This window comes from Lycium ferocissimum, chromosome 5 (assembly GCF_029784015.1).
Source record: "Lycium ferocissimum isolate CSIRO_LF1 chromosome 5, AGI_CSIRO_Lferr_CH_V1, whole genome shotgun sequence".
NCBI classification, from domain to species: Eukaryota; Viridiplantae; Streptophyta; class Magnoliopsida; order Solanales; family Solanaceae; genus Lycium; species Lycium ferocissimum.
Window position 1 is genome coordinate 54,549,868 of NC_081346.1, and position 17,335 is coordinate 54,567,202.

General features: G+C 41.2%; 1 pseudogene; it reads right to left on the bottom strand.

Moving 5' to 3' along the window:
- Positions 1–1,932: 1,932 nt before the first annotated feature.
- Positions 1,933–16,517, bottom strand: LOC132057827 (beta-amylase 2, chloroplastic-like; annotated as a pseudogene).
- Between the last annotated feature and the right edge of the window lie 818 nt (positions 16,518–17,335).

Below are 17,335 nucleotides of genomic sequence, written 5' to 3' on the forward strand. Positions count from 1 at the left end.
GATGATGAGCCCCTTGCCTGACATAAATGTTGCATATTCACTAATATTGCATGATGAAAACCAAAGGGAAACTTATATGAGTCCACACATTCCCTTTGATTCATCTTCATTCATGGTTGGTAATCTCAATCAGTACAAAGGAAAATAGGCTCAAATGTTTGATAGACCTACACAAAGGATTGGGAACACATGTCCAAAACCAACAACACTAAGAAAATTCATAAACGGCCCCAGAAATTCAAAGTAAAAAGGGATAAGTACAACCCTGCACATTGTGGCAGGACTGGTCACGTGATGGATGACTGTGACAGGCTAATAGGGTTCCCAGAAGATTTTCAGTTCACAAATAACAGGAATTATCAGGGACCATTCAGGGGTAATGGAGTTGTGACCATGGAGGAAAATGAAGGCAAGACTAATAACTATATTGATCTTAACAACAAGGATAAGTTCAATCATCTCATTCATATGGTCAAGCAACAAATAAAACTGGATGACACAACAACTGCAAGTGCAAGATCTGAAATTAATGCAAATGCAGTGGCTGGTACTATTTTCAAGTATCTTGGTTCGTGTTTTTCTGTTTTTAACTCCAGTACCTGGATCATTGATTCAGGTGCATCAAAACACATGTTTTTTAATTCACACTTTTTCACTTTATTATCCCTTCTTGAATTCCTTGTGAGTATTAATCTTCCTAATTCTCATACTATTATGGTCACTCATGTAGGAACTGTTGTTGTATTCTCTGATGTTATCTTACAAAATGTTTTATATGTCCCATCTTAAAAGTATAATCTCATGTTTGTCCACAGATTCTATTATCAATTTCAATGTCATCTTCTTTTCAGCACTAATTCATGTCTGTTGCAAGACCCTTTAATGAGGAAGCCTCAAGCTTTTGGTGAATCAAGAGAGGGTCTCTACTTGCTTCAACCCAGTCTTAATAAGACTAGTTTACATGTTAGCAACAAATTTATATGTTATCTAAGGAAGTTTCTAGTAATTCAAGTTCAACTTTTTTTCCAGTTTCAGTTTCCTTTCCACTTTGTAATAATGCAACTTCTAATGCAAGGTTATGGCACATTAGATTGGGGCATTTGCCTTTCTCATCAATGAAAAATGGCAGTTTCATTTCAATTATCATTGATTGTAATTGTTTCTGTAATATATGCCCTAGAGCAAGGCAGTCTAGGCTGCCTTTTCCAAACAGTCAAATCTCCACCAAGTCTATTTTTTATTTAATTTTTGTTGATACGTGGGGACCTTACAAAGGTCCTACTTATAATAACTAGAGATATTTTCTGACTATAGTTGATGATTATAGTAGGGGCAGTTGGACCTATTGTTGATAACTAAGAGCAATGCATTTCCACTTTTGCAATGCTTCTTACAGATGGTTGACAGACAATTCAATACTAAAGTGAAGGTTATCATATCAGACAATGCATTAGAATTGGGTTAAAGTGCAGTAGCCATTGATTTTTCAGTTCACAGGGCATCATTCATCAGACCTCACGTGTTGCTACCCCTCAACAAAATGGGGTAGTTAAGAGGAAACACAGTCATTTGCTAGAAATAGCAAGCGCACTATTATTTCAATCTCAAGTTCCTATTTCCTATTGGGGAGAATGTCTTTTGATAGCTACTTATTTAATTAATAGACTACCTTCTAGGGTACTTCATGGTAAAACTCCTTATGAAATTATTTTTGGCAAATCACCTTCTTATAAACTCTTAAAATATTTTGGTTGTTTGTGTTACGCCAACACTTTAGCACAAGGAAGGGGAAAGTTTGCCCCAAGAGCTAAACCTTTATATTTCTTAGATACTCTGTGATCAAAAGGGATACAAGTTGTTAAAATTAAGCACCAGGAAAATATTTGTGTCCAGAGATGTTCACTTTTATGAAGATATTTTTCCTTTCATCAATTAGTCATTCTCTTCTACTCCTCCTATTTTTCCTGCCCCGTCTCCTGATACCTTCACTAACTCTTTTACACTTCCTCCAACTACACATTGAGTTCCTAATACATCAACCTCAAACGCTCCATCATCCACAACTCTAATTTCAGATTTATCTGATTGCTCACCTATACCTTGTTCATCTCCTACCCCATCTTCAAACTAATCTTGACGAGTCATTTATTAATACACCACCCTCACCTCCTTATTCTACCCCTACTGTAGATGTCAGAGGATCTACTAGAACTAATAAAGGGGTCTTACCTACACATTTGAAAGACTATTTTTGCAACATTATCTTTTTCAGTCCTGTCACTGAATCTTGTTTTGCCACACCTACCAATCCCACAAGCCTTTCCTTCCAAGGTTTCTCTTTACCTAGTCAAGTCATCTTACGCTCTATTTCTAATATAACAGAACCAACAAATTATTTTCAGGAATATATTCATCCAGGGTGGAAATAAGCAATAGACAGTGAAATTGAGGCTCTACAATCAAATCACACATGGGATGTTGTTGCTCTTCCTTAAGGTAGAAAGACTCTCTATGTAGATGGGTCTATAAAGTCAAACAACATACAGACAGTACAATTGAAAGGCTGAAGGCAAGGTTGGCCATAAGGGGTGGTATTCAAAAAGAGGGAATTGATTTCAATGAAACATTTTCCTCAGTTGTGAAAATGACCACCATCAGATGTTTACTTGCTATTGCAGCTAAGAAGAAGTGGCCTATTTTTAAATTTGTTGTAAACAATGCTTTCTTGCAAGGTGAATTGTAAGAAAAGGTTTACATGAAATTTCCAGCTAGTATGACTACATATGGTTCTAATTTGGTTTGCAAATTGAGAAAATCTCTCTATGGTTTGAAGCAAGCATCTACGCAGTAGTATGCCAGGCTTGCAGGTGCTTTGAGGTTCAAAGGTTTTGTTGCTTTACTTAATCACTATTCCCTATTTTTTTAAAAGATCAACCAATTCTATTTCCATAATTGCTGTCTATATGGATGTTATTCTTATCACAGGGGGTAATCAAGTTGAAATTCAAGCTCTTAAGGTTTTTCTTAAGTCTGAGTTCAAAATCAAAGACATTGGCCTTCTTCACTATTTCTTAGGCATGGAAGTACTACGTGAAGATCATGTAATTATTATTACTCAAAGAAAGTATACCTCAGATTTATTATTAGAATTTGATGCATCTCATTTTTCTCCAGTTTTTTTTTTTTTTTAATCCTAAGTCCAATCCATACTGATATCTAAGTTTTGTAGACATGTTTTGAACCCTCAAGTATTGATCCAAAAAATTCTACCCAAAGTAATCATAAACTAGTCTACCACAAATCTATCAAAATAACTGACAGAGAGTTGGAAGCCTTCCAATCCTTTACCATGCATTCGCTTAACAAATCGTTCAAATTCCATGTAGTTCTGTCCATCCATGAGAAGGGGACTGAGCCTAAGGTAGGTAAAAGCAAAAAATATGCTTCCCATCCGGATCATTCAAGGGTTTTGCTTTTTCCAGTAAACAATTGTAGGCTCTTCTATCTTGACACAGAAGTGCATTGTCACTGCAACCTGGCAGAGAAACATCCCAAGCCGCATTTAGCACATGCCAAGCTAATCCTTCAGGATCACCTGAAGCCTCAGAGAAGTCCACTGCCTGCTCTAACATGCTCATTTCAAAGACACTTGAAGTTCAATACAGCTTCATGCTTCTTCAGCATTGCCGCGATGACAACATAACCATCTCGATTGCTCGGGTTATAAAACCCAGTTGTTAATTCAACAACATGGCTAGCTGTCTTATACCACCAATGAATTCCTGATAGCTTTGCAGCAATGCAGGTCCCATCAAAAGCTAACTTGGCTAAAGAAAGCACGCGATCTGCATGGTCAACCAGAACTTGAGAGTACCAATTGAAGAAAAACCTACCATAATACCCATCATAATTAGCCCGGTCACAAAAAAATCTAGTCTTTTGTGGCTGTGAAATGTAGGAACCAGCATTATCGGGTCCTCGTGCCCAAAATGAGTGTCTTCTTTCTTCAGTCGCCTTCCGTAGGCTTTTCAGCAAATACTGGTCATAACACTGGAATTCACTAACTGGGGGATACCTCCAGTCATGCTTTATAGGATTAGAGGTCTTAGCTCCCCACATGGGCCTAGTCTAACTTCAACCAGGGAATAATACCATCCTCAAAGAACTCATCAAATTCAACTCGAAAGCTTCTTATATAATCAAAATAGACCTCTACAGCAGTGCAGCCTCTCAAAACTCACTCTTCGTCAATTCTCCACGAGAGACATTTAGGGTTTCGTCATCCTGCTCTGTCCGTGAATATATATATCAAGATTGTTGGACTAGGCCCATGTAGGGAGCTAAGATATCCCTCTAATCCTGTAAAGCATGGCTGGAGGTATCCCCGAGTTGGTGAATTATAGTGTTATGGCCAGTATTTGGTTAAAAGCCTACAAAAGACGGCTGAAGCAAGAGGACACTCATTCTGGGCACGAGGACCCGATAATGCTGATTCCTACATTTCACGGCCACAAGATCCTTCACACAAATTGATTGCAGAATCAGGAAATTTAATGTCAGATCCTGCTTTATATCGGCATCTCATCGAAAAATTTAACTATTTAACCCACACAAGGCCGGATTTATATTTTGTTGTTTTGACATTAAGTCAATACATGCAACGACCTTGTGTGGATCATTTTATAGCAGCTATTCGATTACTAAGATACATCAAAGGAAACCCTCATCAAGGTTTGATCTTGTCTGCTTCTCTATTATATTCCCTCCAAGCTTTATGCGATGCTGACTGGGCTTCATGCCGGGACTCTCGTCATTTCATTAGTGGTTTTGTAATCAGCCTAAGCGGTTCCCCTATCTTGTGGAAGTCGAAAAAAGAGGCATATGTCTCACTTTCTTTAGCAGAGGCTAAATATAGATCGATGAGACGTTTGGTGGCAGAGTTAACATGGTTAACTCAATTACTTTCAGATCTGTCCTATTTTCAGTCGTTGATGGTCCTTATTCATTCCAATAGTCATGTGGCGATCCATATTTCTCGGAATCCCGTGTTTCATGAAAGGATGAAACACGTGGAACTTGACCATCATTTTGTTTGACAGCAACTCCTCTCCGGTCTCATCTCTCTTTCGTTTGTTCCTCAAGAGATCAGCTCATCGATGTTTTTATGAAACCCTTGTCGGGACCTTCTCATCATCTTATTCTCAACAAGTTGGGGCTCACTTCACTCCCCTCCACCTTGAGGAGGGATATTGAGAATAATAAATCATCAACAATTGTAGAAAGGGTTTTGAGCAAAGAGAAAGGGAAAGAGGAATTCAAATCAGTTGAAACTCAATAAAAGTGTTACACCCCTCGCTTTCGTAGTAGTAGAACCTATGGTTTGCTAGCTGGGTATGCCTTGGAATAGAGACCCGATCTCGAGTTTGGAGGTAGAAAGTGTCCTATCCCATGTACAAGGGTACCAGCAAAATATTCCGGGCAATTTATAGAGTTAGAAATTGAACGAATCGAATCGACGCGATCTGAACTGAATCAAAAAAAATCTGCAGACACCAGTCATTAATAACGGGTAGTCGACATGGTCGATGGACCATCAATGTACGGCATCGACAGGGTCCCGCAGCTTTGCATCTGCAGGCGCAGGTCGACGGAGCAAGTCAACGGGCCGTCGACCCGCTCGTCGAACCAGACCACTGTAGCTTTTTGGCTTCCAAGTATAAATATAGGAGCCACGACCTTATTTCTTATTTTCCTCCATTCCAATTTAGAAAAACCCTAATATTTTCTCCCCCAATATTTTTCATCATATTAGTGAAGATTTGACAAGACCCGAACCCCGTAAACCCGAGCTTGTGAAGAACAAGGTTGCTTCTAGGGTTTCTTGAAGGTTGTGAAGCTTAGGGGGTTGAAGTTGAAGTGATTCTTGGGATCTTAGACCCCTCAAGGTATGTAAATGATTTCTACCCTTATATTTACGTTGATTATCAAGAATTTTAGTGATTCTAGGTAAAAAGAAGGTATTTGTGAAAGTGGTAAGTTGATGAAGGGTAATGTAGTGACTTAAGGCTATTTTAAGAGATGATTGGGGATAAATTTGAGTATATATATTTATATATAAGTGTTGTTATTGTTGTTGTGGTTAAGGTTGAATCAATTGTGAAGTTGAAGAGTTATTGAGCTTACAAGGAAAATATTGTCTACAAGTCGTTAAGCTTTATATGTATTTGAGGATGGTCAGTAAGCGAAGTAAATAGTCTAATTGAAGCCTATGTTATCTTAATTGTAGAGTTACAAGTTCAAGGGGTAGAGGTTGGGCGATTTGATATACGTTAAGGTATGTTAAGGCTATCCTTTCTTTCTTTTGGCATGATCCTATGATATGAGCCAACGAGCGAGTAAGCGAGCTCCTATATTATTCTATTCTTAGAAGCATTAGGAGTACTTCAGTCTTTGATGTTCATGTACCCCGTTTATGATGATCCCTTCTATTTATGGGTCCAGGTGTAGATATCCAGTTGTATGCATACAGTTTATTCTTGCATTACATTCATTATATATCCATGTACATTGACCCGTGACCAAAAGGCGTTATATACGCGAATATATATATATATATATATATATATATATATATATATATATATATATATATATATATATATGGGAAGAGAGATAGGCGTTATATATGCATTACCACCGATTGGCGGGTGCACATTGATGATATTGATTATGGCCGCGGAGGAGCCGATATGATACGATGAGATGCCATAGAGGCTTTACAGGCGTTATACACACACATATATCGAGCATTATATACGCGCGCTTATATAGATGTATGACCTTCGTTGATAGGCATGAGCATGTATATTATACGCCCACAATGGCATGGTCGGTTACACGAGATTTATGCGTACTGAGCGAGATACTAGTTCATACACACATACGAGATAGTCATTTCAGCTTATGAGTTCAGATCTTATTCATGATTCTTGTATATATATATATGTTGTTCTTATGCCTTACATACTCAGTACATTATCCGTACTGACTCCCCGTTGCTCGGGGGGCTGCGTTCATGCTGCGGTACGGAGTGCGGACGAACGGTGGTCCGGCTCGGTAGACCTCGAATCTAGCGGTGGTCGATGCGCTCCATTTGATTCGGAGGCTGGCGTCGGTTTTTTGGTATGCCACCCTTTTGAGATGTGTATGTATATAGGTATGACGGGGCCCTGTCCCATCCCTTCTACAGCTTTCATTCCAGTAGAGGTCTGTAGGAAGTTGTATGTAGTAGCCCGATGATGTAGCCTTGTCGGTTTCTATTCTTTTGTGTACAGTATATGTAGTGACCTGGGCTTGCTTGCCCTTCTTTTTGCATGTCGTGTATATATATGTCATTGTGCGAGTTTTGATGTTTCCCTTTTATGAGATCGGTTTATGCCATTATGGGCCCTCGATGTTTAGTAAGATTCGAGATATAAGTGTAGGGGTGTTTGGTCGCTAGAGTCGAGACGCTCACTCGACTCATCGGTTGGGTTGTGACGAGTATCGAGCGATTCACTTAGGGTTGTCTCTGCGACCGTGTCTAGTAGAGTCTTGTTTATGGGCGTGTTGTGCACCACACTTTTAAATAAGAGGCTACAGGACATTTAGGATGATGTCATTCTTTCTCTCTTAGATTGTGCGATAGAGATCTGTGTTAAGCGTTCGCTTTCTGATAAATTGTTATGATTTTAGTAATACCCCGCAAGAATGCTACAACTGCCCAGAAGGGCAAGAGAGCGGTCGGTGAGGCCACTAGTCGTATTCGGCAGGCCACGAGGGCCCAGGATAATATTCAGAGTGAGGGGCCATCTGAGACATCGCATACCCCGCCTCCCGCACCTGCCCCAGTTCCTCAGCCGGATGCACAGTGCCAGGATGTGCGAGACGCCCTGTACGGTTGTTGACCCGTTTAGTAGCCGCCGGGCTCGGCGGCGAGAGTTGGTGTTGACCAGGCAGACAGGGCCGGTAGTTCGAGGGTTAAGACCTTCCTTGGGTTAGGTCCTCCCGAGTTTTCTGTGGTAAAGCAAAATATGGACCCTCAGGATTTCATTGATGGTATGCAGAGGACCTTAAGGGTTATGCACGCGGATGAGGTTGAGTCAGTAGAGTTGGCTTCATATAGACTCCGAGATATTGCGATACAGTGGTATCAGGCATAGGAGTTATCTAGGGGAGAAAATGCCTCTCCTGCTGTGTGGCGAGAGTTCTCAGATGCTTTTCTTCGCCATTATTTACCACCAAAGGTCCGACGGGCCCGAGTAGACAGGTTCCTTCGTATTGAGTAGGGCAGTATGAATGTTCAAGAGTATTGTGTACACTTCAATTCCTTAGCTAGATATGCCCCAGCCATAGTGGTTGAGATGGAGGATAGAGTTCATCGCTTTGTTGCTAGTCTAGGGCCACACTTGATAGATGGTGTCTGCTCTTTGCGCTTCCACCCGAGCATGGATATCTCCCATATACAGGCGTATGCACAGAATTTGGAGGATCGCAACTCCAACGAAGGATAGAGCGCGTGCATGACAGAGGCCGTGGTAAGAGGGCTAGATCTTTTGATATGGTTGGTGAGTTCAGGGGAGGACAGAGACAACAACATTCCAGATATTCTTATCAACCGGTAGGGAGTGCACCCCCGCGGTTTTCAGGTCCGAGGTTTAACCGATCTTCTTATTCCGGAGCGAGCCAGAGTTCTAGAGCGTCAGGCTCTCAGTACCGACCAGAGTCAGGCCAGATGAGGCCCCCTTTGCCGCGGTGTACCCAGTGTGGCAAGTTACATGCAGAGTCGGTGTCGGTGAGCTCGGATGGTTTCTATGCTTGTGGGCGTAGGCCATAGGATGAGGGGGTGCCCGATGGGGGTTTTAGTACGAGGTATGGTTCGGCCTACGGGGGTACGTTGGGCGCTCTCGCTGTACACGGTGCACCGCCAGGGCAAGTTTTTCAAACTCCAGCAAGGCGAGGTAGAGGGATGAGTGGAGCATCCAGCTCGAGCGGTCCTCAGCACCGCGTGTATGCATTGGCTGGTAGACAGGACCGCAAGACGTCTCCTAATATTGTTACAGGTATATTATCAGTTTCCTTCCACGATGTTTATGCACTGATTGATCCGGGTTCCACTTTATCCTATGTTACGCCCTTTGTTGCTGGCAAGTTTGGGATAGAACCCGAGTTGATTAAACCTTTTGAGGTGTCTACGTCAGTCGGTGATCCGGTTATAGCTAGGCGAATATACCAAGATTGTGTTGTTATAGTTTGTAACCGCCATACCGTAGCAGACCTGATTGAGTTAGATATGGTTGATTTTGATGTTATTATGGGCATGGACTGGTTGGCTTCTTGTTATGCTAATGTTGATTGTAGAGCAAAGATGGTTCGATTCCGGTTCCGGGCGAGCCGATCCCTAGATTGGAAGGGCAATGTTTATTTGCCTAGAGGTAGGTTTTATTTCTACCTTAAGACGAAGAAGATGGTCGAAAAAGGGTATATTTTTCACCTAGTTCGAGTTCGAGATGTCTTTGGCGGAGTCGCCGACTCTTCGGTCATTCTGTGGTTGTGAGTTCCCGGTGTTTCTGAATGAGCTTCCGAGCATTCCCCAAAGAGAGAGATTGAAGTTTTGCTATCGATCTATTTCGAGACACTCGACCAATATCTATCCTTAGCATAGGATGGCACGCAACGGAGTTGAAAGAGTTGAAGGAGCAATTGAAAGATTTACTCGAGAAGGGCTTTATTAGGCCTATTACATCGCCGTGGGGAGCGCCAGTGTTGTTTATAAGAAAGAAGGATGGCTCTTTGCGAATGTGTATTGATTATAGGCAATTGAATAAAGTGGCTGTAAAGAATAAGTATCCTCTCCCGAGGATCGATGATTTATTTGATCAGTTGCAAGGCGGTAAATACTTCTCGAAGATAGACTTAAGATTGGGGTACCACCAGGTTAGGATGAAGGAGGAGGATATTCCAAAGACGGCATTCCGAACTAGATATGGCCACTATAAGTTTCGTGTTATGTCGTTCGGGCTAACTAATGCCCCAGCCGTATTCATGGATTTGATAAATCGTGTATTCAGGCCCTTTCTAGATTTGTTCATGATTGTGTTCATAGATGATATTCTGATTTATTTGCTGTCAGAGGTTGATCATGCAGAACATCTACGGACAGTGCTTGGAATTATTTGAGGAAAAGAGTGGTATACTAAGTTTTCTAAGTGTGAGTTCTGGTTGAATTCTGTGGCTTTTCTGGGTCACATTATTTTAGACGAAGGAATTAGAGTGGATGTCCAAAAGATTAAAGCTATGAAGAATTGGCCAGGCCCCTTTGCGCTTTTGACGAGATATGTAGTTTCTTGGGCTTGGCCGAGTTCTATAGAAGTTTTGTAGAAGGATTTTCCTCTCTTTCGGCCCATTGACTAAGTTGACTCGAAATCGGCTAAGTTCCAATGGACGGATGCTTGTGACGAGTTTTCATCGTTGAAGTATAAGTTGACTTGGCCCGGAGTTTTACTCTTCCGAAGGAAAGCGATGGCTATGTGGTATGCTGTGATACTTCGGGTGTTGGATTGGGGCAATGGCTGTCTATTGACACGGTAAGGTTGTCGCTTATGCTTCCGGGCGGTTGAAAAGAAACACGAGAAGGATTATCCAACCCGTGATCTTGAGTTAGCGGCGGTGATTCATGCCTTGAAGATATGGAGGCACTACTTATACGGTGTCCGTGTTGATATCTATACTGATCTTAAGATTCTCACAGAATATATCTTTAAGCGAAGGACTTGAAATTGCGTCGGGCGATGGTTAGAGTGGTTAAAAGACTATGATGTGGATATTACGCACCATCCGGGAAGACGTGGCCCGATGCCCTCGGTTGTAAATCTATGGGTATCTTGTCACACGTGCGCCGAGAGAGAGAGAAATGGTACGTGAGGGTTCATGATTAGCTAGCCTCGGAGTTCGATTGATAGGTCGGGTAATGCGGGAGTTCTTGTTCAAGACACGGTGGTGTTATCCTTGGTAGTAGAGATAAGGAGCGTTAGTATGAGGATCACCGATTTTAATTCATTACCGAGATACAGCACCTCAGAAAGAAAAGACACCCTTTGTTATTACAGGTGATAGAGTACTCAGGTATCGAGGTAGGTTATGTGCTCTTCATATTGCAGGACTCCGTCAGTAGGTTATGGGGGAGGCGCATTACTCCCGCTATTTTATTCATCCAGGCTCAAAAAAGATGTACCATGATCTCAAACAAGTTTATTGGTAGGATGGTATGAAGAGAGATATAGCAGAATTTGTTGCACAGTGTCTAAATTGTCAGCAGGTCAAAATAGAGCACCAGAAGCCCGGAGATTTATTGCAATCTATGGAAATTCCGACATGGAAGTGGGAGGTAATTAATATGGACTTTATTACAGGGTTGCCCCGTACTCAGCAGAAGTGTGATTCGGTATGGGTCATAGTTGATAGGCTTACAAAGTCAGCCGCTTCCACTGGCCATCGAACTACTTTTGCGTAGCCGAGGATTATGCAAAGCTTTATCTTAAGGAGATTGTACGACTTCGTAGGTGTTCCTACGGCCATTATTTCGGATAGGGAGCACGAGTTCATAGCTAAATTTTGGAGTCTTTTCGAGCGGGGATTGGGGGACTCGAGTGAGTCTTAATCACTTGCGTTCACCCCCGAACGAGATAGACGGCAAGCGTCTTGTCTGGACCCTTGAGGATATTCTTAGAGCTTGTGTACTTAACTTTCAAGCGATTGGGATGATCATTTGCCTCTTGTCGAGTTTGCATATAACAACGATTACCATTCTAGTATTCGGATGGCTCTGCGAGGCCTTATATATGGGCGGAGATGCAGATCCCCCATAGGATGGTTCGATATCGGGGAGAATCAGTTAGTAGGCTTAATTCAGCAAGCAGTTGATAACGTGAAAGCGATTAGAGAGAGGTTGCTAACATCTCAGAGTCGACATAAATCCTATGCGGATAATCGGTGACGTAAGCTAGAGTTCGAGATAGACGATTAGGTGTTCCTGAAAGTTTCGCCCATGAAGGGAGTGATGAGGTTTGTCAAGAAGGGTAAGTTGAGCCCTCGATATATTGGGCCATATAAGATCGTTAAATGGTGGGCACGGTGGCATATGAGCTAGAATTGCCTTCTGAATTAGAGTCGGTAAATCCAGTATTTCATGTATCTATGCTTCGTAAATGTATCGAAGATCCTTCAAGAGTTGTACCAGTAGATGATATCCAAGTGACCGAGCAGTTATCATACGAAGAGGTTCCAGTGGCTATATTGGACAGACAGGTCCGTCGGCTGCGGACCAAGGATGTAGCTTCAGTTAAAGTTTTATGGAGGAATAAGAATGTTGAGAAAGTGACTTGGGAAGCGGAAGAGGCAATGAAGACTGAGTACCCGCATTTGTTCCCAACGATGGGGGTTCGATTGAGGCATCATCGGCCCCAGGTATTATCTCCTTTCAGTTATCGTGATTGGTCATGTGAGGCCATGGTATTGTATGTTGCAATATGTGGCCCTATGTGGCATTATTCTGGGTTACTGTGTGCAGGATGGATTGGTATAAGTACAGGGGAAACTCTGTCGAAATGTTTATAACCCAGGATTGTTCAAACATTCGGGAACGAATGTTTGGGGGGAGTGGGGAGAGAGAATGTTACACCCCTTGCTTTCGTAGTAGTAGAACCTATAGTTTCCTAGTCGGGTATGCCCTTGAAATAGAGACCCGAGCGCAAGTTTGGAGGTAGAAGGTGTCCTATCCCGTGTATAAGGGTACCAACAGATATTCCTGGCAATTTATAGAGTTAGAAGTTGAACGAATCGAATCAACGTGATCTGAACTGAATCAGACAAAAATTTGCAGACACCAGTCATCGTCGACGGGTCATCGACATAGTCGACGGACAGTTGATGTGCGGCGTCGACAGGGTCCCGCAGCCTTGCATCTGCAGGCGCAGGTCGACGGAGTAAGTCAATGGACCGTCGACACATCGACGGGCCATCGACCAGCTCGTCGAACCGGACCGCTGTAGCTTTTTGACTTTCAAGTATAAATATAGGAGCCACGACATTATTTCTCATTTTCCTCCATTCCAAATTTAAAAAAAAAAAAAAAAACCTAATATTTTCTCTCCCAATATTTTCCATCATATTAGTGAAGATTTGACAAGGTTGCTTCTAGGGTTTCTTCAAGGTTGTGAAGCTTAGGGGGTTGAAGTTGAAGTGATTCTTTTTTTAGACCCCTCAAGGTATGTAAATGATTTCTACCCTTATATTTAAGTTGATTATCAAGAATTTTAGTAATTCTAAGTAAAGAGAGGGCATTTGTGGAAGTGGTAAGTTGATGAAGGGTAATGTAGTGACTTGAGGCTATTTTAAGAGATGATTGGGGATAAATTTGAGTATATATATATTTATATATAAGTGTTGTTATTGTTGTTGTGGTTAAGGTTGAATCGATTGAAGTTGAAGAGTTATTGAGCTTACAAGAAAAATATTGTCTAGAGTCGTTAAAGCTTTATATGTATTTGAGGATGGTCGGTATGGCGAGGTTAATAGTCTAATTGAGGCCTATGTTATCTTAATTGTAGATTTACAAGTTCAAGGGGTAGAGGTTGGGCGATTTGATATACGTCGAGGTATGTTAAGGCTATCCTTTTTTCTTTCATGGCATGATCTATGATATGAGCCAACGAGCAAGTAAGCGAGCTCCCATATTATTCTACTCTTAGAAGCATTAGGAGTACTTGATCTTTGATGTTCATGTACCGTTTATGATGATTCCTTTGTTTATGGGTCCCGGTATAGATATCCGGTTTGTATGCATACGGTTTATTCTTGCATTACATTCATTATATATCCGTGTACATTGACCGAAGTGACCAAAAGGCGTTATACACGCGAATATATATATATATATATATATATATATATATATATATATATATATATATATATATATATATATATATATATGGGGTATGGGAAGAGAGATAGGCGTTATATACGCATTACCACAGTCGGTGGTGCACATTGATGATGATATTGATTATGGCCGCAGAGGAGCCGATATGATACGATGAGATGCCATAGAGGCTTTACAGGCGTTATACACGCACATATATTAGGCGTTATATACGCACACTTATATAGATGTATGACCTTCATTGATAGGCATGAGCATGCATATTATACGCCCACAGTGGCATTGTCAGTTATACGGTTTATGGATACGCGGATACTAGTTAAATACAGTACATGCAAATAGTCATTTCAGCTTATGAGTTCAGATCTTATTCACGATTCTTGTATATATTACATACTCAGTACATTATCCGTACTGACTCCCCGTTGCTCGGGGGGCTGCGTTCATGCTGCGTAGTACGGGTAGACGGAACGGGTGGTCCCGGTTCGGTAGGACCTCTAGATCTAGCGGTGGTCGGCACGCTCCATTTGATCATTTGCGAGTCGGTTTTTGGTATGCCACCACTTTGAGATGTGTATGCATATGGGTATTACGGGGCCACTGTCCCGTCCGCTTCTCATTTTCATTCCGGTAGAGGTCGTAGCCGGTTGTATGTAGTAGCCGATGATGTAGCCTTGTTTCAGCTTCTATTCTTTTGTGTACGATATATGTAGCGACCTAGGCCGGCTTTTCGTTCTTCCTCGTATTGTGTATATATGCGAGATTGTGCGAGTTTTGATGTTCCCTTTTATGAGATCAGTTTATGCCATTATGGGCCCTTGATGTTTAGTAAGATTCAGCTATGAGTGTAGGGGTGTTTGGTCGCTAGAGGTCAGACGCTCGTCACGACTCATCGGTTTGGGTGGTGACAAAAAGACTTCGGATAAATCGAAGTCTCTTATTTGGTTTAAAGAAGGGAAATAGGCCTATCCGTCCGAATCAATGAAAAAAGAAATTTGGGCCACTTATTAGCCCTACACAAGCATAAGCAACGAATTGGCCCATCCAGATGAAATAACTAGATTTTTGTACTAGACAGCTGTGATTTTCATAGAAGGTTTTAAGTATAGAATAGGAATATGCTTCAGTTAAGTTGTTATAGGTACAACCAATAAAGAGTAGACAAATTGTATAGGATTTATGATTTATTTTTTAGTTCATTATTCATGTAATTGTATAAATTACATAGTCCTTGTACATATACACAAAGAAAATTTCCAAAACTGTTCTTGAATATTTCTCCAGAACATGTTGTTTATTTCTCGTGTTCATTTTAATTTATGAAAAATGTAATTAAAATTTTGTTGTTAATTTTGATTACTGTTTATTGGATCATGCCCAAGCATGATGATTTAACATGTATTAAAGTGATAAAATTAGAAGGGGAAAAAAAAAAAAAAAAACTAAGCACTAAAAACTACTAAAACAGTTTTATTCCAAGTTTGATATGGATTTAAGGTCATGATTTTAACCAACTCCGATTGACCTGAGGTTTGAACGACCCCATGAGCAATACTCATAATGCCTAACGTTATTTTTCAGCATTCCAGGATTGTTTAGATAGGTTTTGGGCATTTTTCAATTTTAAAATCTTGATTTCTGAAAGCTCTTACACGGTTTAGATTAAATGGTGATTCAATTCGTATGGTCTTCACTACTGATTATTAGGGTTATCAGCTGAGTCTATCACTTCACCTTAATTAGTTCGGTTTAGTGTAAATACTTGGTGCGGATAAATTTTTACCTTCGACTCTATCCTATCATTTAACTTACTTGTAGAAAATTAAATTATGCTACTTGTTAATATAATTTGAAAAAAAAAATCATACTTGCAGAAAATTATATTGTGATATTCAATTGTTTGCACATACGCATAAAACACTAATAAGAGATATTTTAACCCGCCATTTATTTTGTACAAGAAGGTGTTTACATCCAACAACAAAAACAACAACAATATATTCAATGTAATTCCACAAGTGGGGTCTGGAGAGGGTAGTGTACGCAGACCTTACCTCTACCTTAGTAGGTAGAGAGGTTGTTTCCAATAGACCCTCGGCTCAAGTAAAGCAGAAATACGGGAATAGAGAAACATAAGCAGGATAGTGAGAAAACTAAAGTAGAAGCAACAACAAGTAGTAATAAAAAACTAAGAATAAGAAATACGAGAATATTAAAATAAAAATGACGAAAATAATACTAATCCTAGTGCTAGCCTTCTATCCTAATCCTCAATCTCCACACCCTCCTATCTAGGGTCGTATGTCCCCGATGGCGAAGACTTGTCATGTCTGCACGATCACCTGCTCCCCAACACTTCTTTGGCTCATACCTCTGCCTCTTCCCAAGCCTGTCTCCACGACCTCTCACATCTCCTCACCGGAGCATCAGTGTCTCTCCGATGGACATGTCCGAACCATCTCAGTCTCACCTTTTGCATCTTGTCTGCCACGAAGGCTACTCCCACCCTATCCCAAGTATCTTCATTTCTGACCATATCTCTCCGAGTAAGCCCACACATCTATCTCAACATCCTCATTTCCGCAACTTTTATCTTTTGGACATGAGAGTTCTTGACTGCACAACACTCTGCTCCATAGAAAAGCGCCGGTCTAACCACTACTCATAGAACTTCCCTTTAAGTCTTGGTGGCACCTTTTTCTCACACAGGACACCAGATGCAAGCCTCCATCTCAACCACCCCGCTCCAATACGATGTGTAACATCCTCGTCAATCTCCCCATTATTTTGGATTATAGCCCCAAGGTACTTGAAACTCCTCCTCTTTGGGACGACATGCCAATCCAACTTCACTGCCACGTCAGCCTCACTTGTCACCGTACTGAACTTGCACTCCACGTACATTATCTTCGTCTTACTCAACTTGAACCCTTTAGACTTCAGGGTCTGTCTCCGAACCTCCAACCTGGCGTTCACCTTGCTCCGCATCTCGTGAATCAATACAATGTCATCTGCAAATAACATGCGCCTTGGCACCTCCCCTTGAATGTGGCTCGTCAATACATCCAACACCAAAGCAAATAAAACGGGCTAAGGGCTGAGCCCTGATGTATGCTACCGACACCCCTCTAATCTCCAAATATCTCCATAGGGCTTCTCTCGGGACTTTATCGTAAGCTTTCTCTAAATCAATGAATGCAAGGCCCTCTTCCTTTCCATTTACTTTTTTTTAATCAAATGTGTTCAGATTCAAATGCATTTTCGCTTATTAACTAGAGAAATTTCATCTGATGATGTCTGGCTGCTTTCTTAAAAAGACAAAAGACAATCACATCAACCGAGTGTACAATTTGA